Consider the following 19414-nt stretch of genomic DNA (forward strand, 5'->3'; position numbering starts at 1 on the left):
GAAATGTGGGTTCCTGGTGCCATTTTAAGGAGAAAGAGAATAATGCTTGACAATGAAGGAAAGATTCAGCATAAGAAATGATGGAGAAGAAACATCAAATAAGAAGGCATCAAGAAGTCATTAGTCCAGGGGGAAAGTGGGACAGAGATATGGTAAAAAAAAAAAAAAAAAAAAAACAGGAAGGGGACAAAAAGCGGCTAAAGAAAATGGATGGAATAATGAATGAAAAGAGGAACTTAACTTCTCTCGAGATTTATTGGAGAGATACGGAAGATCTACCACTCACACGTAATAAGACTCAAAATTTTCTTTGCTTAAAAAGTCAACCAAAACTTCAGTGTAATAACTGACGCAAGAAAGGTCAGGGGAAAGGCTATTGGAGAACAGGATATTCACATGGACTGAAAGAATCACTCTACAAATTATTAATTACAAACGAAAAGTGTGCCTTTTTAGTGGAGACTTCTTGTGGTCACCACCTTAATCAGGTGATCAACACTAGCATCAGTAACAATGCAGGATCCTGACATTGTGTGCCTCCTGATGTAAGGCCATAAGAAGCACACATTAGGGGCCGGCCCACGGCCAGGTGGTTAAGTTTGTATGCACCACTTTGGCGGCCCGGGGTTCACCAGTTCAGATGCTGGGCGCAGACCTACACCCCGCTCATCTGGCCGTGCTGTTGAGGCGTCCCCCATGGAGGAACTAGAGTGACCTGCAACTCGGATATAAACTACGTGCTGGGGCTTTGCGGGGGTGGGGCGGGGAAGAGGAAGATTGGCAACAGTGCTAGCTCAGGGCCAATCTTCCTCACACACACACAAAAAGTGCTATTTCATTTATTTAACCTGAATCTGATCATGAAGAAATAATCAGAAGGAATCCATATTATGGGGTATTTTGAAAACAAACAAACTGACTGGAACTCTTCAAGAAACTTAATGTCTTGAAAAACAGAACAAATAAAAACTGAATCAGAGAGATACACCAAATAAATGCAAGGCATGAACTTTGATTGAATTATGATTTTTTTAAAGGACAGATATAAAAGACACTTTTGAGACGTTAGAGAAATTTGAGTATGGCTCGACTATTAGATGGATGTATGTGAATTTTCTTAGCTGTGGTAATGGTATTGTGGTTGGGTAGGAGAATGTATTACGGTGAAATATTTAGGGATGAAATGTCAGGATGCCTGCAGCCAACAAATCATTTAGCAAAAAAATAATTAAAAATATATAAGGAGAGAAATAAAGTAAATACGGCAAAATATTAACTCCCGGTGAATCCAGGTGAAGATTATATGGGTGTTCTCATTCAGCAAAAAAAACTAAACTAAACTAAACTAATACTCGAAATTATATAGGGAGATGGGCCAGCCTGGTGGCATAGTGGTTAAGTGTGTGCACTCCACTTCAGCAGCCTGGGGTTTGCAGGTTTGGATCCCAGGCACAGACCTACACACCGCTCATTAAGCCTTGCTGTGGTGGCATCCCACATACAAAAGAGAGGAAGACTGGCATAGATGTTAGCTCAGTGACAATCTTCCTCAAGCAAAAAGAGGAGGATTGGCAACAGATGTTAGCTCAGGGCAAATCTTCCTCACTAAAAAAAAAATGTATATAGGGAGAGTAATAAACTGCAGCAAAATATATTCATTGTGGCAAAATATGAACCCCTAATGAATCTAGGTGAAGGTTATATGGGAGTTTATTGTATTATTCTTTTCACTTTCCTGTAGGTTTGAATTTTTTAAATAAAAACTTAAGGGAAAAGTTTATCACCCTGCAACTGAGAGATCAGAGGATGAAGTGGTGCAAATATCTTTGGCTCATTACTTCTGTACACAGTGGGTAAGAGCCTCTCTGTAAGAAAATCAATAGGCCCATTTAAGAGGAAGAAGTCAAAAGTGGTTGTTGACCAGGCGCTCCCCAGCCCTGAGCAGAAACAAGAACAGATCTTTCCAGAGGCACAAAGGGACTTTTAATGATTTACACTCAGAAGATTAAAGAGAAATAGGATGAATGGAAACTAGGCGACATTCATTATTTGCAATATCTTAAACATGTAGAAAGGCAATGAACATAATGTAAGCAACAGCCATTACTCACTACCCAGCTTTACAAAGCTGGATGTTCAGTCAGGTTCACTGAGGGCTTTTTAAAAAGATGTCTCAGATATAGTTAGAGCCTCTTGCTTGTCCTTTCCTTCTCCCATCTCTTAGTTTAGTTTCACACGTTATCTAAAATTTATCATGATATGCATATCATTCTGCATTTGCTGTCCTCGCTTATGATGATTTGCGGGATGTGTTCATGTTGGCATCTATAGCTCCCGTTCTTTAATTGTCACTATTATATAATATATAACATAATAAACCCAATTAATCTACGCACTGTCTTATTGATGAACATTTAGGCCGTTCTTCAGCCTAGTTTTTTTCATTACTACAAACATATTGCAATTTCTTTATTACAAAATTTCATTATTACAAAAATGTTGCAATAAACGTCCTTGTCCATATCTCTTTGTGCTTATTTGTGAAAGTTTCTCTACAAGTGGAAACTAAATTTAGTGGTTGTACTAAACTTACACCATCACTAGTGGTATGGGAGGGGGTCCTTCCTTATGTGTTCTTTTCAGCGGCGCTCTGGTTTGCATTGTGTATGAGTGCCAATTGTTAATATTTCAGAAATTTGCAAGCCAACTGTTTAATGTAGCCATGATTAAAAATTAAATTATATAAACTTGCAATTAAATGAACTATATTAAAAATAAAGAGAAGGAAAACTTGAAATTCGTCACCTTCTGATTATTTTAGAGCAGTTTACCATGACCTGTGCTCTTGCCTTCCGTCTCTTGTCTCTGAATGTCGGCCGTACTACTGAAGAATGGTGGCTACTTCACACATCTCTTCACAGCTCTGTGTTGAGGGACATCATGTTGGTAGCATTAAGTGGCAAGGAAGTTGGCAAACACTAAAAATTAGTGCTTGGTTTGTTGTTTTAATAATATGGATTAACCTTAAATGTGTATTGTTCCTGTAGCTATTATACCATGAATAGCACAAAAATTGACAATATATTTTTCCAGTATTCGAAAAATATTATCTAATTCAGCAAAGAATTAACTCACGTCATTGACAAGTAAGCGAAGTTCTCACACGTGTCTTTATTGTCTCCCTTTGCCTTAGTCATTAACATAAGCTGGATAGCAACCACCGTTCACGCCCCAACTACACTCACTCATCACTTGTGACTCTGGGTTGGCCTCGGATTCGGGAATTTAGCAAAAATCAACAGAAAGCCTTCTGTGAGAATCAACCGGCTACATGGACTTGATAACAAAGAGTATTGTATATTTCATTATTTCTAAATTATGTGCTATATATCCTTTGCATTAGTAAAATTTAAAATAAATATAAGCATATATTTACACCTGCATACCTACACACATCTTTCTTCAGAGCTGGTTGTTTAACATTTACTGTCACACTGCTGCTTGTGGTACCATCAGACATTAATTTGGCCAATTAAAAAGTCTGGTGGACATAAATTTGATGGATGGAAAACGCCACGTGTTTGTTGTTTTCGTCTCCTTTTCCATGATTACCGTTATTAGTTTCCTGCAGCTGCTGCAACAAAGTACCTCAAAGTGTGTGGCTTAAAGCAGCAGAAACTCATCCTCTCACAGTTCTGGAGGCCAGAAGTCTGAGCTCAAGCTGTCCGCAGGGCCGCTCGCTCTGGGGCTCCAGGGAGAATCCTTCCTGGCCCCTTCCTGGCTTCCGGTGGTGGCTGTTGGTCCTTAGAGTTCCTTGGCTGTCGGCTGCTCTCTCCATCTCTGCCTCTGTCAGCACCCGGTGTTCCCTCTCTCTGTCTGTGCGTCATCTTCTTTTGAGGACACCAACCCACCAACCATATTGGCTTATGGGCTTGCCCCCTCCAGTATGATCTCATTTTAACTAATTGCATGTGCAATGACCTTATTTCTATTAGGGTCACATACTAGGGGTTAGGATGTCAGCATATCTTTTGGGGGGGGACATAATTCAACTCATAATAATTACTAATGAAGAATAGACTTTAGTAAGATTCCTTATAAGATCTTGCTTAATGAAATCTGTTTATCTTTGATCTCAATGAGAAAAAAGCAAAGGACACATTGCCTACACTCCCTTTCCCTCCCAGCCTTGCCGTCTTTTCTGGTGCAGTACGGTTGTTAGAGTACTGAGATGACCACTGCATATCAATTGTCTGCATTCATAATTCTATCTGACGACAAAAGTGCTTCCAGGGTGGATCTGAGACTATAGGTAGCGTGCAGGCTTTGTGACCACATGGAGCTGAGCTCAAGTTCCAGACCTTATTAATTTTATGACCTTGGGAATATTACTTCAACCTCTTAAACTTCAGTTTTCTCATCTGTGCAATAGGGACACTAATATCTACTTATTAGCATCTTGTGAGGATTTTATGAGATAATAGACTATACCTGAAATGAAGTAAGGGCTCATTTAAAGGAGATATTGGTACTATTGGTTTTGTTGTTATTGTTTTATTATTTGATAAATCTCAGACCAAAAGTCATTATTGTTTTAAATATTTGTTTTTCACATGCTGGAATGTGTCTGCTGCAGGTCAGTTTCTGGAAGGCAGCACTGGGTGGAGGTTCACATGCAGGACATTTCCTGGGGTTACTCTCAGAATCGCACCCTGGGGAACTGAATGCAGCGGGACCAGACAGAGGGAGAGGCTGGAGGGCCATGAAGTCCCAGCCAAAGTTTCAGAGATCCTGTGGGGAATTCTGGAGCTGTGGGGGCCCCAAACTGGAGCAAGGGTGCTGGACCTTTGTATCCCCACACCAACAAGTCATTGCATATGGCCTGCCCCTGGGCAGGCGGCGTGACCTTGGAAAAGGCTGTTCTCTTTGGTGCTGGCAATCCAGCAGAGGGGTCAGGTGAGAGCTTCCAGCCGCCAACACTTTCAGCAATGGGAGGCGAGGGAGATGGGGGTGTGTGGTGATGAGTTCTTCAGTTCCAAAAGTAAAAGGGTGAGGCAGGCAGGAGTGGTGGTGGTGGAAATCTGCATAGTGCATCACAGCGCTTTCTCCAGTGTCCAACAGATTTGGGATTTTATCCCCTGTCCCCAAAGGAGCAGCCTTCTTAAATAAATAATTTTCACAATCACATCTCTGAATCTTTCTTCATAAATCCAAAGTGGTGAATTCTTAACCCTTTCTCCACACTTGTTTACTTTAGGTGACATAAGCTTTTATGGAAGACAAACCTTGTCATCGAGGCAGGTAGGCTTATCTCACTAGTCATCAATGTGCCAAATTCACAGATTTTAGCTCAGAGTAGAGAGCACAGGCCTGAACCTTCTGCTCTGCACGGAGGCTGTAAGAGGGGATGTGGTGTGGCATGCCTGGATGAAAGAAGCAACTGCTGATCAACTCAGCAATTCCACTCCCCTCCACCCTGTAATTCCACTGATCCTTGACCTCTATCTTCATCGGGAAGGTTTCAGCTCCCAAGTTTGCCATGATCACTCTAGTTTAAACCCTACACCCTAAAAAAACAAAAATAATACAAAAGACCAGCGAGGAAAGCATCCTTGTCCTGATCCAGCACCTGCCTCTGCCTGGCCGTCTAACTGCCAGCGCCACTGGTCAGCTCACCACCTGGCATCCGTCTGGCCATTTTCTTTCTTGATGCTCACACACGGCTGCCTCCTTCCTTAGCATGACCTTCTTCTTCCTTGACCTCTGACCAGCTCACAGGACCTTCAGCCTTAGTCTGGATCTCTTGGTTTCCAGTGTTGTCTTGTTTTGACTATTGTCGACGTGGTGTTTTTAGTCGCTGCCTTATTCTCCTGGATCTTAGTTGCTTGTATCTCTTCTGACGTAGCAACTGTTGGAGAAGCCTCTATCTGTCCTGACCCCATCGCTACTCATGTTTTAGGCTGTGCCTCTGTGTCCAGGTTTGGTCGGAGACATCACGGCTCTCCTAGCAAATAAGAGCTGTCAGGTTGGAGCATGGAAGGCAGGATGGGGAGGTGGAAAGAGCGCTGGACTAGGAATCAGAGGCCTGGGACTGGCCATTGAACCCTGGAATGTCAGAGCTAGAAGGAACTTAGAGATTTTACAGTGAAAGTCTATTTTTTCCCTAAGAGGGGGACTAATGCCTACAGAAAAGTGTCCTGCCTAAGTCACAGAGCTATTTAGTGGTAGAGCTTGTGTGAAAATCTGACCCTTGATACTAAGTCTCTTGGTCTTTACTCATAAACAGTATGACCTTGAACAAATAAATTTTTTCATGTCTCTGAGCCTCAATTTCCTCATCTCCCATGAGTAGATTGTAATACCTTCCCTGTATATGTCATAAGTTATGAGGATCAAATAGCATCATATGTGTAGAAAGGATTTATAATGTCTCACATGCTATATAAATGCAGTGTAATATGAAGTCTCTCAATTGCCTTCTTGATGGGCTACAGGTATTTAGTTGTGTATCTTATTTTTCTTGTGCTTATTTTTTGAGATGTAATATCCACATGTTAAAGGAAGACACAAGACATGTGAACCCCTAAGGTTAGACTTAACTTGCCTTCTTGGGGCCAGTGACAAGAATAACAAGCACCTAACTAATAAGTTCCCTAAGATTTTGAAGAAGAATAAACTTTGCTGCATTTTTCATGATTACTATATTTTTTCTCACAATCTATAAGGTGAGTTCAATGAAATTACACATATACAATTTGTTTTTGTCTATTTGCTTTGGTCTCAAATAATTTGTATAACTAGGAAGGAAAAAGAAGGTAACCAGAATCTAAAGTTTGTCTCAGTCTTCTGAACATTTAAAACAACCAGATGGAATAGAGGGAAGAGCACGAGACTTGGACTGAGAGGCCTGACCTGAGCAGGCCTGGACTGATGTCTTTTGGGTCAGCCCCTGATCCTCGCTCAGTCACTATCATATCAGAAAAGGAAAATGGCAACAATCCTATCTTGTGGGTTGTTATGAAGTCAAGCAGGAGAAGGTACCTGAAAGAGTTTCGTAAACTCTGAAGCAGAGTTCCAACTTCTGCTCAAGCCAGCAAATGGGTTTAATTTTGTGTACACCATTGGCATGCACAGTGCTTTACCAGTTTTCACCTGCTTGTTAACCTTTTTAAAAGGGAAATTTCATATGAAAACCTGGATTTCTGTCTCCTCTTGGCAGCCCTGGATTGACATTCTCAGAAGCACAACCAACAGGACTGGCCACCTGCCATGGAGACCAGGTGACAGCTGCCACCGATGATGGGCCTCCCTCTTGTTTTTATTACACTGGAATTTTTCTTGCAATAGAATGAAGAGGAAAGTGAAGCATGTCTTAGTTTCCCGTCTTTATCAAAGCTTAGAAAATGAGAGCTAGACTGAGAGTTTCACAGGGCTCAAGAAAAACAAGAGGAGGTATGTTTCTTTGTAGAAGGTAATAATATGCTTACATGTTTAGGATGCAAATAAAGTATATTTGTCTTCAAAGCAAGCCCTAAGATGCCTTGATAAAACAAATCCAGCCTGAATATTGTGATTTCTACTCTAATATGTTATACAATGTTAGCAAGTATTATGTCAGCATCCATTTATCTATTACTTATTTCTCCTCCTCGCTTCTGTTTAGCAGAATATGAATTGCTTTTATGGTCATTAAATTCCTCTGTGACTTTGAAGCACTCTATCATAAACTTTTATAGTATTATCTGATAAGTTTCAAGTGTCTCCAGTGGAAGTATGAGTTGCTTATTTTTAATCTCCTCACATTTCCAGCTATAGATTCCAGTTCATATCACATATGAATTCAAGGAATGGAAGGACAGACCATAGTTAGTATGTCCACTGCCTGCTGCAGGAATCACTCTTGCAAGGTGTAAAAATTGACTCAGCATGGATTGATCATAAAGCCAGAAGCCAGCCAGTTTTCATCTCCTCCTGGAAGACACCGCTGTGGGCTTTTATTACCTTCCTTGCAGGTCATCCATTCTAACATTATTTAATGGTATTTAAACACATGCCCAAACACCCAGGCTAGAAATCCAGAGTTACCTTTGGGTCATCCTTCTGCTTCACCTTCGATATTAATTTAGTTACTATGTTTCATGAATTCTGCTCTAAAATATCTCTGGAATCTGTGTCATCTTCTCCATCCTCACTGCAAAATAGCATTGCAATAATTTTTCAGCTTTTCTTTTCCTGCCTTTCCTCCACCATATTGCATTCTTGATGTTGTATATATATTTATATATCGTTCATATATATATGTACACACACACACACACAAATAGTATAACCACCTCTCCTGTTCCTGTGTTTTTCTATTGTCTGATGATGTTCAAAGTTCTTACCACGACACCTTCAAGAGCTGGACCCTTATGTATCCTTTCACCTTCAACTTTGATCATTTCAGACCCCACTCATTCATTCATGAATTTCACAAACATTTATTGAACATCTATAATATTCTGAGTGTTACCGTATGTTCTGAGGACACAGCAGTGAACAAAACAGACAAAAATCTCTACCCTTCTGGAGTTTACATTCTGGGGATGGGTTGTAAGTGGCAGATAATAAACCAAATAAGCATGTAGAATATGGAGTGTGTTTGATAGTTATATGTGATATGAGAAAAATAAAAAAGGAGAGGATAGGGTGTAAGAGAAGAGATTGCAATTTTATGTAGGGGGATTAGGATGATTCACCAAGAAGGATCACTGAATAGAAACTGGAGTGTGGAAAGCAATCATGCCTACGGGGGGCTCCTGTGGGTGGAGAAGAGTGGGCAAGAAGGGTGAGTAGAGGGGAGGTAAGTGGAATGAGGGGAGGGGAGGTGTCAGATCATTTAGGGTCTTGGTCGGTCACAGTGAAGACTTTACTCAGAGTGAAATGCGGGGGGGTCATTGGGGGGTTTCGAGCTGGAAAATTACATGATGTATCTTACATATAAATGGATCACTCTGTCCACTATGCAGAAGATAGACTGAAGTGGGGCAACCCTGTGAGAGATGATGATGGCTTGGACCAGGGTGAGAGCAATAGACCTGGTGAGACATGATCAGGTTCTGGACCCTTTCAGTGAAGCCAAAAGGATTTGCTGACACTTTGGATATGAGGTGTAGTGGGGATTCAATAGTGACCCCCAGGCATTTGGCTTGAGCAACTGAAGGATGCGGTTGCCATGAACTAAGAAGAGGCAGAGCACGGGAGGAGCCAAAGGAGGCAGGCGGTGGAGAAGCAAGAAGCTTGACTTGGGGTGTGAGTTTGGGATGCTCATGAGATATCCAAATGGACACCTTGAATAGGCATTTTGAGAAGGGTCCTCCACACCAGGAAGAGCATGCTCTTGCCTTGCCCTCAACAACTTGTTCTTTCACATTTACACGTCATTTTGCACTTGCTCAAATGTACTTTCCTTCTGGCCTCTACTGTACTGCTTATTGCATTGCATTGTAATTGTTTTAATTTATCTGTTCCTTTCACCCTACTGTCCTGCTATGCATCCTCAGTATAATGCCCAATTCAAAATAAATAATCAAGAAAAATTCCTTGAATGATTGAAACCTATAGGGGCCATTGAACTATGTTCAGTTGTTAGATTTCTTGATAAATGTTGCTGTTTTTCCTTTCCCACAAAAAGAGCTGTTTGGCATATATTGTTTTAATCAATGTGAATTAAATTCTATTTTTGTTGATGTGCTTTCCTCATATTCCCTTGGGCATGCAATTTATCAAGCTTGGTAATATCTGGCACACAGAGTCTCTAATAGCTTCCTTTTATTATTAGATCAACGATTGTCTGAATTACTGGGAAAGGAAATAGCTAGAAAGAGAATGGCCCAATTTCTTGAAAATGGTGCTAAAGAGAAGACATGGCAGTATAAAAATGTTGACAATGAAGTTGCTTTGGGGGCATTTGAATTCTTATTTACGGAAACTTGGAACAATTTTTAAAGTATATTTTCAACAACCAGTGACTTAGTGATCATAGTTTGGCTTCTGAATATTGGATGCATTTATTGTGTCTTTCTTTAACATTTGGCATATTTTAAAAGATACATTAAGAAGAAAACCTCATTTTAACAAACAAATTCCCCCTCACCCCTCTCTACCTTCACCAGCCCACCAATCCCTCTCTGGAACCTAATCAGTTAATAGCTATTTTCCCCATTTTTTCAGAGACTGTCCAAGCCTTAATATATGTGTCTTTAATTATATGTGTCTATAATCTTTGTGTCTATCCTTTATTTACATAAATGGGGCCCTACTGCATAATTTTTTCTATCACATAGTTTTCTTTCACTTAACATATTTTAAGAATGTTTAGAAAGTAATAGATGTAATAATAGCATGTGTGCCAATACACATCAATATAGGTTTTTCTTGGCAATGGCTCCAGAACATCCCACTGTACAGATGGGCCATAATCTAATTAAAAATATCCTAGGGCTGGCCCCGTGGCCGAGTGGTTAAGTCTGCGTGCTCTGCTGCAGGCGGCCCAGTGTTTCGTTGGTTCGAATCCTGGGTGTGGGCATGGCACTGCTCATCAAACCACGCTGAGGCAGCATTCCACGTGCCACAACTAGAAGAACCCACAACGAAGAACATACAACTATGTACTGGGGGGCTTTGGGGAGAAAAAGGAAAAAAAAAATCTTTAAAAAAAATATCCTACTGTTGGACATTTATTATTAGGTATTTATTGTTGCAACAAACAGTGTTATGGTCAACAACTTTGTGTATATATACACATGCATACCTGTATATGTAGATACAGACACATTAGCATTAAGTACCTATAATATGTGTCTGTGTGTATATGTATATATAGTTACATGTGTATATACATATTTAATGTGCTTCATGTATATATTTAATGATAATTATCTGTTGGACACTTTTTAAAAAGAAATTTACTGTTATAATTTTTGACATATAATTGACAACTCTGAGAAACCCAGCAAGACACACTAGTTTCCTCAAACACATGCTGCACAAAATTTAATCAGGACCCAGACTTCTATTATTGAAGCCTCATTAACCAAGCCATCTACACTCATTTTCGAGAGTGCTGGCTGGCCAAAAAGCAAGTAGCAGATGTTGACCTCGCAGAGGTTAACTTAACAGAGTTTGATTGGATTCCGATTCAGTCGCTGCTCCCGCAGCCGTGCTTCGGGCAGAGGAGATGCCAGGTGACGTCATGGTGTGGATTGCAGGAGCTGATGCTCCAGCGTGACTCACACCTATGCTCTGAAAGGCTCTATTGTTGTCTTTTTCCTGGGTGGAGTGGGGATTTGACTCACTCGCTGGCTCAGTCCCCCAGCACACCCTCAGATCTACTGATGGAACTTCCATGTGGGGACATTAACTCCATCACACCACCTCTCCAGCAACTTGGTAAAGTACAGAGAGCACCCGTCTAGGATGGTCTTTTGCTGTGCGGAATGCAGCTTATTCTTGAGGTTCTCCATCCCCCCCCACCTCCCTCCCCAAACCCCACTGCCACCACCCAGCTTCCTAACGGCACTTCGGGGGATCATTTAAGTATAATCCAACAAGCATGGTGTGGGTAATAGTGTGACTAAACATTTCAGCTAACTCTATGTGCTTAATCACGGCTATATAATTTGTGAATAAATCATGCCATGGTGAGTGCAGTTTGAGCCTCACCTCCTCCTTCGAGGGGAGATGATAGTTTCACGGCTTGGGTAAGCAGGCTTCAGGTTTTGGTTGAGGTCTTGATCCTCTGCTAAAGCTCCATGTTTTCCCATGTTTGCTTCCAGAGACTTCTTTTCACATTCTGGTTGACATGGTTATGAATGTTACGAGATGAATTCCTTGCTGCCAATTCTTGGTCTTTCAATTTATTCCTTTGCTTTCTCCTTCCTTTCACTAGATGCGGCTGCTTCTCCCCAAATATTCCCTTTACTCCTCATTTTCCTTCTGGTGTCAGCATCTGCATTAAATCAATGTCTGGTCTATGTTTGTTCAAATCTTTGTGTCCTGCCAGAGATTTCTCTGGGAAATCTTAAGACTTCTTCTGCTGGTGGGAGAGGCTATTTCTCTGCCATTCAGGAAACCTCCTTAGTGGGTCAGGAGCAGTCATCAGGAAGAGTGCTCCCTCCCCAACACACACGCACTAAATAGAGTCCTCTTGATGCTAATGACCATTTCTGCATTTTAAAACCACTTGAGACAGGCAGGAGTGTGTCCCCTCAGCACCTTCCCTCTTTAATCCTCTACCACCGCCTCCTCAACTGTCCTGAGCTTTGGTCTGTTAGCAAAGGAGGGATGGAGGGATGGAGCAGCAGTGCTTGATTAAGAGGGATGAAGCAGGAGGCAGGCAGGGGGTTTCAGCGTCTGGATAGAAAGTTGTTACAGGTGCGGCTGGGATAAGAAGGCTATGATCCTGTTCTTTGGGGTGGTGCTTATTCTGAGCCACAGTTTTTAGTTTTAGCTGTCTTTCCTAAATTCTTCCAAATTGGTCAGTTAGAAGCACAACACACCATCTGCAGGAACCATTTTTTATTCCACTGTCACCTCCTCATTCTATGCTTTGAAAGTGCATCTTGTCAAGGAGAACCAATGGAGCAGATGTGCTGTATCTCGCTGATGAGGTTCCCTGATGACCCCAGCTGACACATACTGACGCTTGCTCTCATACTGAGGCTCAGTTTAGGGGACGGAGGTCTTAACAGTAGACAGCATCTCTTCTTTTCTTTTCTTTTCTTTAAGATTGGCACCTGAGCTAACATCTGTTGCCAATCTTTTTTTTTTTCTTTTTTTCCCTTCTTCTCCCCAAAGCCCTCAGTACATAGTTGTATATTCTAGTTGTTGGCCCTTCTGGTTGTGCCATGTGAGATGCCACCTCAGCACAGCCTGATGAGCGGTGCCATGTCCGCGTCAGAATCTGAACGAGTGAAACCCTGGGCCGCCGAAGCGAAGCGTGTGAACTTAACCACTCGGCCACGGGGCCGGCCCCTGGAGTCAGCATCTTAATAGGAGACTTGGCCAGTGGCTTCTTTCTGCCATGTTTCGTCTGTGCGGCCATGAGGAGGAGATTTAACCTCTCCTGCCCTCCTGCGCATATCGTCTAAAGGCGGAAGGCTAGCCCAGGCCTCTCAAGGTCCCTTTTATCGCTGGTATCTATGAACCAAGCACTTAGTCTGCCTAATTTGTTATTGCCCTCATCCTCCCAAGAAAAAAGAAGTACAAATAAGTGGTTACCCAATTCCCATGAGGTAAGGAAGATGACAGTAATAGGAAAGTTGCTGTAAGTCAAATGATGTGTCAGAGCAGACAACCCTCCACACCCTGGGCTTCCTCGAGTTCACGGTTTTCACTGAGAAAGAGCAGCATCACAGAGGGAACGTGGGATCATGTAAAATGTGCTCAGTACAGCGCCTGGAACACGGTCAGGCACTGAGAAATGAGAGCTTCTGATAAAGATAATAACAGGCTTTCTGCTAACTTTTTATGGAGGGTTCCTTATGTGATGTACCTAGTCAGGTATGCTATCTATATACTTTCCATGGAGCAAACAGGCACACACATTTTAACGTAATATTATAGCGTATCTCTCTATGAAATATGCCTCATTTCAATTCCTCCTAATTATGGTCTAATTTTACTATAATAAATGAAAAGTTTAGGGATATGTTTACCTGGGGGACAGGATGGTCTAGGAAGAAGGATACGGGCTTTGGGGCCTTCTGGAGTTTTTCCTGGCCACGAAAATTAAGGACCTTGTAGTTAGACATGATGCTGCCTTTGGAGCAGGGACCCTTCCTGCTCTCCTGAGATGTCAGTTGGCACATAAAGCCTCAACTTGCGCCTGACCCAGTCCAGGGCATATCTGCCCGTGGAATGCCTAATCAAGTCTCATCACAATGAACTTTCACCTTTGCTCCTTTACTGGGTGGTTGCTTTACAATGTCAAAAAACGTGAAAGGTTGGGTTTGAGTGGTGCTCAAACTCAAAGGCACAGAACGCTGAATTTGATCCTGAACCTTAAAAGCAAGATTCTTTCCATCTTGCTCATCACTCCCAGTCTACTCCAGTACTGTATAGCTGGCCCCTCCCGGCCAAATGACCTGCCAACTCCAGGCTCAGCCCTGGTGAGGAGTAAGCCAATGAAAGTCAGACCTGGCAGGACATTGGGAGCTCTCATACATAAGCAAATGGGCTCTGCAGCTGGTTTGCTGCCCCTGTCTGCGGTATGGGATGTGAGGGGCTGAACTGATGCTCTGTGATGCCCCTGTGATTTGAGAGCTCCAGTATTCCAACTCAGTCTTCACCTAGAGTATGTCTGTCTGCCCTACCTTGTTCTGGGGTTTCACTGCCGTCAGCTGAGACCATCACCAACTCACCCAATACCTGCTAATCTATTCCGCCAGGGCGGGGTACTGTTTCTGCAATGGTTCCTATCTGCCAGTGTCTGCCCTTTATGCCAAAGGCTGGTCCTTGAGCTGACCCAGATAAACTCCCTAGATCTGGCAGTGACTGATTCTGAGAACCATGGCCTCTTCATTGCCCCAGAAGCTCCTCAAGGTGGACCCCGTTCTGGACTAACCCTGGACTTATGATTCAGGCCCTACCTGACACGCTCCGCCTGGTCTGGTCCCAGTCTCCCTCTGCACGTGTGTCCCCTCGCCGTCTGCTCTCACACTCCACCCCAGGCCCACTGGCCTTCCTCCTCGTCCCACTGTGACCTGTGAAACTTGGTCCTACTTTTGGTCATTTGCACTGGCTGAGCCCTCTGCCTTATGTGCTCTTCCCAACTAATTTTACTTGATTTGCTCCTTCTTATCATTCAGATCTCAGGTCTGTGTCACTTTTTCAGAAGGACCTTCCCTGACGACCCCAGTCTCTTTCACATCCCTCTTTTCTAAATCTTTACATATCATCTCCCACTAACTGATGTGTTCGTGTTTATTTATCTATTTTAATTATCATGTATCTTTGTCTGTCTTTTGCCCCTTCACCTCCTCTGTGTTCTGCCAATTTAAGCTCCATGAGAGCAGGGCCTCGCTTGTTTCAGCCTCTGCTGTCTCCCAGCATCTAGCATGTCTCTTGGCATACAGGAGTTGCTCAATAAATGCATATTAAATGAATGTTAACCCCATCCTGGGTAGGAGATTGCTAATTCCCATCTGGGCCACCACATAGTCAACTCAACTCACATCCTCTTCCCCACTGGGCACACCTAACTTGTGCAGGTTTCGGCTACACAGTGTAAAGTAATTGTCTGGCTTTTTGTCATGAGAACACTGTTGTTCTCATTTTAAAAATGAAATTGAAGTATGTCAATAAAATAATGAGACTTTTACTATATACTCACGTCTTCAACACATTGTTAAACTTCTCCCTTCTAGCTTTTTAGAGTTGGTGTGTCACTAATAAAGCAAACATCACATTCCAGGGCATTCTTGTGTCTCTCCCTCTCTGCTCCACCAGCCGTCTTTGCCCTTGGCTGTGCCTGAGGACCCCCAGGCAGGTCCAGAGCAGACACTGCGGAGAGGAGCAGGTGGATGGGCTGAGGCAGGGGGACACCATTTACGTGCTGCCCCCAACTGTAATGGGCTTTAACTGTCTGTCACAGGCTGCATGCAAAATTCCAGGAAACTGAGAACTGCCTCCAGGAAGGCAGCGATGAATGACAAGCTGTGTTGGCCTGAATCAGTGATAAAAAGAAACTTCGAGGCACAAATTGAAGTGATGAGGCTTAGCTGAGAACTGCTTTGAAACAGGCTGGAAAGCCAGTCTCCCAGGTTGCCATTAGAGAGGGAGCAGGTCTGAATGAAAACAACGCTCAGGAGTGTCTGATCTCACAGGGATGTGGTTGAGCATATGGCTGTTACTCCAACCACACCTACACACACCCCAGAGATGGGGAGTGGCTGTCAAAACTCACACCTTGATGTGGAGTACAGACTATCTGTGTGGATAGTGTATAGAGCACATCAGTGGAACTGGAAGTAAGATGTGGGAGACCTCAAATGAAATCTAACGCATGCTACTAAAATCCTACTTGTAATTCTAATTCCTAACAATCATATAAACTTCGCATTCTGTTGAGCATTTTCTGTCCATTATCTTGCTTGATCCTTATAACAATCTCATATAGGCAGAGCAAATAATATCATCTTTACAGCTGAGAAAATTGAAACTCAGAGTGAAACTCAGAAAACTAACCACAATGTCATACATGTCAGATTCTCTTATAGCTTCAGCAAGTTCAACTGAATCTAAGCAACCACATTTTTCTAAGTTTTAACTTTGAGTAACTTAAATTGGCCTAAAGAACTTTCCATAACATTATGATTTTTAAGAAGCCAATAGAGTATATAGGTCTATCTCATTTTTAAAAAACTGAGTGGGTGAGATTCCACATTTCCAGAAAAGAGAAAATTGGGATGAGTAGTAATTATTCATTTTATAAAAGGAATCTTAATTTATCAAGAGAATATGATATGACTTTAAATAACAAATTCTTTTAAATGTACACTAGAATATTTTAAAATATCTTTACTCGTGTATCTACACTGGTACCTTTTAAATGATCAAATTTATTGTATAAATTAAATAGGCAAACTAGAATATATAAAGACAATCTCTATAATCAAAAAGAAAAAGCAGACAGAATAAAAATGGACAAAACAGATTACCAGCTGAGTCATAGAAGAGGAAGCCTGGAAGGCCAACAGACACTGCTTAAGGAGGAATTATAGCTCCCCTCTTCCTCCCGGAAGCATGGTTATCCAGCCAGGGAATATATTTCCCAGCCTCCTAAGGATGTGCCTACGCGTCTGTAACACTAAGTTATGCCAAAGGAATGTGAGTGGAAGGGATGTGTGCAATTTTTACCTTATTTGCCTACAAGAAAATTGCTTCCCCAGAAATTCTCTAATCTTTTTCCAAAAGTTGGTATGTGGCAACAACCCACCCGCAACCATGAAGACAAGAACGATGACCTAGGGGATGGCAGTGTAACAAATGGAAGGGTCCCTGAATATCTGTGTGGGGAAGAGCTGCCTTACCAGCCTGGACTGCCCAACATAAGATTGTTATGCAATTTAAACTACTGTCTCTGGGGGCTTATTTGTTACACAGCAGCTTAGCCTTTACCCTAATAAATACAATGTTCAACTTAACTAGTAATCTGGGAAGTGCAAGTTAAAACAAGATCTCATTTCATACCCTAAGGTTGGCAACATTTAAAAAGTCTGATGAGGGGCTGGCCCAGTGGTGCAGTGGTTAAGTTTGCATGTTCTGCTTCGGTGGCCCAGGGTTCACCAGTTCCGATCCCGGGTGAGGACATGGCCCTACTTGGCGAGCTATGCTGTGGCAGGCATCCCACATATAGAGTAGAGGAAGATGGGCACGGATGTTAGCTCAGGGCCAGTCTTCCTCAGCAAAAAAGAGGAAGATTGGTGACAGATGTTAGCCCAGGGCTAATCTTCCTCCAAAAAAAAATTAAATTAAAAAAAATTTTAAAGTCTGATGATACTAAGAATTGGCAAGAATATGGAAAATGAGAAACTCTCATACACTTCTGCCAAAAGTCTAAATTGGTAGAACTGCTTGGAAAGCAATTTGTCAATAATTCTAAAGTAGAAGATGAGCATCCCCTACGGCCCGTCAATCTCCTTCCAGGTGTAGCAGCTGCACACACTGACACGCCTACGGGGTGGCCACAACATCACCTGTTTTAGCAAAATTGGAAATGACCTGAAAGCCCATTAATAAGAGGATGGATAAATAAGTTGTGATCCTTTCATATAATTGAGCACTATTAGCCATTAAAATGGGTGAACTAGATCTATATACGTCAATATGAATAAATTTCCAAAACATAATATTGAAGAGAAAAGAAAGCTGAAGATTATGTACAATATGATAGCATGAGGTAAAATTCAAAATATGCAAAGCATAACTGTATTGTTTTGACTACATATATATGTAGCAAAAGTCTAAAAACAGTCTGGAAGAATACATACCAGATTCTTGACAGGGGTCGTCTCTGGGGAAGGAAGGTAAGGAGATGGATCTGTGGAGAGAAATAAGGAGGACTTCAACATTATTCATAAGGTTTTATTTCTTTTGTGAAATAACGTCATGCAAATTGTTAATATTTGTTGCTGTGGCTATCTGGGACAATCAGTGGTGTGCTGGAGCTGGACCACACCAGGAGAGCGGGTTGTGCACATCTCTTCCCAGCTCCACGTTCACTGATGTCACTGTGATTGCTTGAAATCAGCCCTGGTGGAAGTACTTACACCACAGAGATCAGCAAATGCTACAAATCACCAGAGTTTTTTTCCCCTGGAGAGTCAGTTGTTAACATTGACCAGCACACCACCAGGTATAATGTATCTATTAAATTAATCTTGGTACTTTTTAATGACTTTTAAGCTTTTCAAAATACAAAAAATTAAAATTCCATCTTCGTCTAATTTTTTGGGATTATGCTTTTTGCACATAGCATCCTGCGTGTATCTTGCTGGTGATGAAAAATCACCAGCAAGATCTCTCAGAAAGATCTAACCAAAAGTCAGGTTTTATTTGGTTTTTGAGAAAACTTGGCTCATTTGGTCTGGGAGGAAATTTTGGCCTTCCTGCATATTCCACAATTTCAGCAGCAAGTGTCCTCAAAGCATGTATGACATCCCCATGTGACAAGAGGCTTCCTGCCTCTTCTCAGGAGATCACATCTGTCATGACTGCCAGAACGCCTACATTTACTCACTAAATTCCTTTTGTTAAGCCACAAGTTTGATTCCTACTTGTGAAAAATAAATCTGGGTTAAAAGTGCTTACGATTTGGCCTTGAGACTCCCTGTGATTTGAGCAGGCCTCTACATCCACCGCCTAGGCTTATGGTAATCACGTTTTCTGAACCCCAAGTCAGGACATGCGGCCATGTTGCTATAAAGGACCGTGGGGAAGGATGCTTGACTTCAGTCCTGTCATTGAGATTCTGGGCTTTCGATCCTGCTAACCATAGTACCAGGTAACAAAGACGACTTATTCCTCTTTAACCCATATGAATGCTCTGTCAACCTCAACCTTTGGGATGATTATTCTAAAATAACTTTCAATTTTTGTTATTAAAAAGTAAAATATATTAAATGTATAAAATATAGATGTGAAAACAGAAGAAAATAAAATCATCCATCCATAATTTCATGACCCAGAGATAACAACCATTAATAGTTTAATAGATAACTTTTCAACTTATTTTGTGTCTATTTATATTTTTTCCAAAATAGTATTAAACTGCTTTAACCAGACTTTTCTACTTAAGACTTTATCATTAACTTATTTCCATGTCATTAAAAATTTTCTTCAAATGTGTTACTTTTTTATGGTTATGTTGCTT

General features: G+C 41.7%; 1 protein-coding gene across 4 annotated transcripts in view; it reads right to left on the minus strand.

Annotated features, from left to right (window-relative positions):
• The window catches only part of PSD3 (pleckstrin and Sec7 domain containing 3), a 644089-nt gene that overhangs the window by 557345 nt on the left and 67330 nt on the right, over positions 1-19414 (minus strand). For all 4 annotated transcript variants that reach the window (XM_070598606.1, XM_070598623.1, XM_070598605.1 and 1 more), the window contains exon 3: positions 18033-18082. The gene's annotated coding sequence lies outside the window, so the exon portion shown is untranslated. The remainder of the gene's footprint in view (positions 1-18032; positions 18083-19414) is intronic.

This window comes from Equus przewalskii, chromosome 28, assembly GCF_037783145.1.
Source record: "Equus przewalskii isolate Varuska chromosome 28, EquPr2, whole genome shotgun sequence".
Taxonomy (NCBI): domain Eukaryota; kingdom Metazoa; phylum Chordata; class Mammalia; order Perissodactyla; family Equidae; genus Equus; species Equus przewalskii.